Source organism: Jaculus jaculus, chromosome 5 (genome assembly GCF_020740685.1).
Source record: "Jaculus jaculus isolate mJacJac1 chromosome 5, mJacJac1.mat.Y.cur, whole genome shotgun sequence".
NCBI classification, from domain to species: domain Eukaryota; kingdom Metazoa; phylum Chordata; class Mammalia; order Rodentia; family Dipodidae; genus Jaculus; species Jaculus jaculus.
This window is the reverse complement of record NC_059106.1, coordinates 45,318,041-45,321,747: the sequence shown is the minus strand read 5'-3', so window position 1 is coordinate 45,321,747 and position 3,707 is coordinate 45,318,041. Positions and strand designations below refer to the sequence as shown.

The following is a 3,707-nucleotide window of genomic DNA, read 5'->3' as shown; positions in this document are numbered from 1 at the left end:
ATGCATAAACACATTCACAGTGATTATTCATGGGTGGGGGGATTAAAGATGATTTACAGATGGCTCAATGGGTAAAAGTGCTCGCTGCACAAGCATGAAGACTGGAGTTCAATACCCAGCACACGTACAAAGCTGGGCGTGATTGCACATCTCTGTGACCCCAGTACTGAGGGAAGCAGAGGCAGGAGGATCACTGGGGCTTGCTGGCCAGCCAGCTAACTGGGAAATGGTATGAGCTCCAGGGTCAGTGAGAGACTCCATCTCAGGGAAATAAGGTGAAAGAGCCAGTCTTCCCCTCATGTCTGCACATATGAGCCCTGGATATCCGCATACGTACAGCGCATTCAATACACATGCTACACCCCCTACATACATACATATATAAAAAAAGATGAGTTTCAAAGGGACTGGGGCTATGGCTCAATTGGTAGCATGCTTGCCTGACATGTACGTACATGCTACCAAGCGTGCTTGAGGCTGCCCTGGTAGGTATGCCCCTGTCTCAAAAAGGAAGGAAGGAAGGGAGACTTAAGTTTTCTTCCTTCTGTTTATCTGCATTTTCTGTTTCCTCGAACAATTATGTATTGTGTGTTCAGAAACAAATAATTATGTACTTTTCCAAAGGAATGAGAGATGTTATGGGGAAGGTCTTGCAGAACTCAGTAATTGGCTAGGATCTGATGACCCAGCTCAGAGTTGGGGGAAAAGTCCGTCTCCCAGCCTCTGCCCCCAGGGCACTCCCAAGAGACATTTCTATATAAAATAAATCAACTCAGCTTATTTATTTATTTAGCTTTAAAAAAATTTTAATGACAGTTTGCCCAGTAATCACCTTCATTGCTTGTCCTTGGTACATGTTTACCTAGTCACTAGACATCTACTAAGCACCATGTGAGGCACAGTGAGGCCCCCCACACACCTAGATTCCACCCAAGGAGAAGAGCAAGGCAGGGAGCGGCCCAGGTAAGGTAAGCAAGTGCATTGTCTGTATTTTTATTTATTTATTTTAAAATATGGAACACAGGGTTGGAGAGTTGGCTCAATGGTTAAGGTTCTTGCTTGCAAAACCTGATGGCCCAAGTTTGACTCCCCACTACCCACCTAAAGCCCGATGCACAAAGAGTACACATCTGGAGTTTGTTTGCAGTGGCAGGAAGCCCTGACACAACCATACTCTCTCTCTTTCTCTCTCTCCCTCACTTTCTCTCTCCTTGTGAATAAAGTTATAAAAACATTTTTGTTCATTTTTATTTATTTATTTGAGAGTGACAGAGAGAGAGAGAAAGAGGCAGATAGAGAAAGAGAGAGAGAGAGAATGGGCACACCAGGGCTTCCAGCCACTGCAAACGAGCTCCAGACACGTGCTCCCCTTGGCTAACGTGGGTCCTGGGTAATCGAGCCTTGAACTGGGGTCCTTAGGCTTCACAGGCAAGCGCTTAACCACTCCATCACAAAATCATTTTTAAAAATATGAAATGCTTCACAAATTTGTGTGTCACCCTTGCACAGGGGCCATGCTAATCTTCCCTGTGTTGTTCTAATTTTAGTACATATGCTGCTGAAGATAGCAACTTAAAAATGTTTTTACATGTGTGTGTTGGGGGGTTGGTATGGGCACACGAGGGCAAATAATGCTCGCACCACCTTTTGCGTCCAGCTTACATGGATAGCTTGAGACTTGAACCTTGGTCAGCAGGCTTTGCAAGTGAATGCCTTTAACTGCTAAGCCACCTCCCCAGTCCCTTGTCTTTTTTTTTTTTTTTAACTTGAAAAAAGTGTTTCTTTGTCAACATTTATTGGATGCTTGCTGTGTACAAGGTCTGATTCTTCATATTGCATTTATCTTTTTCTGGATAGAAATGAAATATAAAGGATATATTTGGTGATGGACACCTGCAATTCTGGCACTTGGGACTTGGGAGGCTGAGTAGGGAAGGTCTCAAGAGTTCGAGGTCACCTTGGGCTACACTGAGAGTGTCAGGCCAGCCAGGGCCACACATCAAGATGCTATTACACACACGGACAACACATACAGAGACATACACACAAACACCTGTTCTGTTTCCCCTCTTCCTTTCCCTGTATAATTTACATTCAGGTTTCTCATTTACGAATTCCAAGTGAAGGCACAAATGCTCGCTGCATTGGCCTAAGTCACAAAGTGACTTTCGTTACCTTGTTGCCCAAGTAGCTGGTCCTGGTGGGAGAGTCACACAGCCAACCTGTTTTTGTGAATGTTGCTCTCTGTGCCACGCTGTCCCCATCATTATAATGGGCATGTTCATCGTGGTAACTACCTCTTACTGTGGTTATGAGGGGCTAATGAGATGATGTAAGTGTCTAGTATGGTGTCTGGCTACTGATACAGTATCAGGTTTGCTTCCATCATTGCAGAGGATTTGATAACAAATGTGAGGGCTGGAGAGATGGCTCAGCAGTTAAGGCGCTTTCCTTCAGAGCTTAAGAACCCGAGTTCAATTCTCCAGTGCCCATGGGAGCCAGATGCGCAAAGTGGCACCTGCATCTGGAGTCTGTTTGCAGTGGCTGGAGGCCCTGGTATGCCCATTCTCTCTCTTTTCCTCCTTCTCTCTGTCCTTGCAAATAAATAAATAAATAAAATAGTTTTTTAAAAATGTGACGGAAGTTGAGCTGTTATATCCGTCAAGGCTTTCCCAGGCAGACTTGAATTTGTTTCATGATTAATTCTCCAGCATGGGACTTGGCTCCTGAGCTGCCGAGATAAAAGCACAAAGTCTGTACTGGGTGGGGACAGCATGCATACGTGCATGCACGCGTGTACGTGTGTATGTATGTGAGTTTGGGGGCTCCCTAGAGACATAGAAATGGGATAGGCTCTCCATGATGTGGAGCTTGTCTGGAGGCAGGGAACTATGCAATCTTCTCTGCTGGGGCATAGGTCTCCAGACCCATCTCTTCCCCCACTATGAACCCCAGCCAGATACCAGGGAGAAAAAAAAAAAAAACCTGGCAAGACCATCCTGGCATCTCCTGGGTAGTAATAACTCCTCCTCCCTTCCCCCAGACATTGTCCTAGGCCCTTTCTAGTCATTTCCCCCCTAGAGCAGAGGCACTTGACAGGCAGTGACTTACCTTGATCCTGTGACTGACTCATCAGTGAGGACCTGATGTGCGCTAGGCACTGTTGGAGGTGCTGAGGACACCGAGGGCCACTGAACAAAGTCCCTGTTTGTAGGAGGCTTCCATTCTAGTAGGGCACCTGGAAAGGAAGCATAGGAACAAATGAATAAGCTAGCCCATTTTAGACACTCACACAGGATGAAGTAACAAAGACAGGGAGCTACTGTAGGGGGGAGGAGGAAGAAGAAAAGGGGGAGGAGGAGAGGAGCGGGGTGGGGGAGAGGAGCAAGAACCCAGGCAATGTCACTCTATTGGAATTCTTCACCCTGCCCAAAGGGTGGTCCAGGCAAGGGAATCAAGGGTCTGTGAATGGGACAACCTGATGTTTTCTAGGATAGCAAGAAGTCAGTGTTTAGGGAGCAATGTGACGAAGAGGGGACAGTACAGGGAGTTGAGGGCCAGAACAGGTAGATCTTTAAAAAAATATTTTGATTTATTAATTTGCAAGCAGGGACAGATATAGAGAAATCAAGAGGAGAGAGAGAGAGAATGAGCATGCCAGGGCCTCCATCCACTGCAAACAAACTCCAGATGCATGTGCCACCTTG

The 3,707-nt window shown here is 46.1% G+C and overlaps 1 non-coding gene across 1 annotated transcript; it reads right to left on the bottom strand.

Moving 5' to 3' along the window:
- Positions 1-1,464: 1,464 nt before the first annotated feature.
- LOC123461135 lies at positions 1,465-1,571 on the bottom strand. The gene has a single exon (XR_006637453.1). It is a non-coding gene; the product is annotated as a U6 spliceosomal RNA (small nuclear RNA).
- Between the last annotated feature and the right edge of the window lie 2,136 nt (positions 1,572-3,707).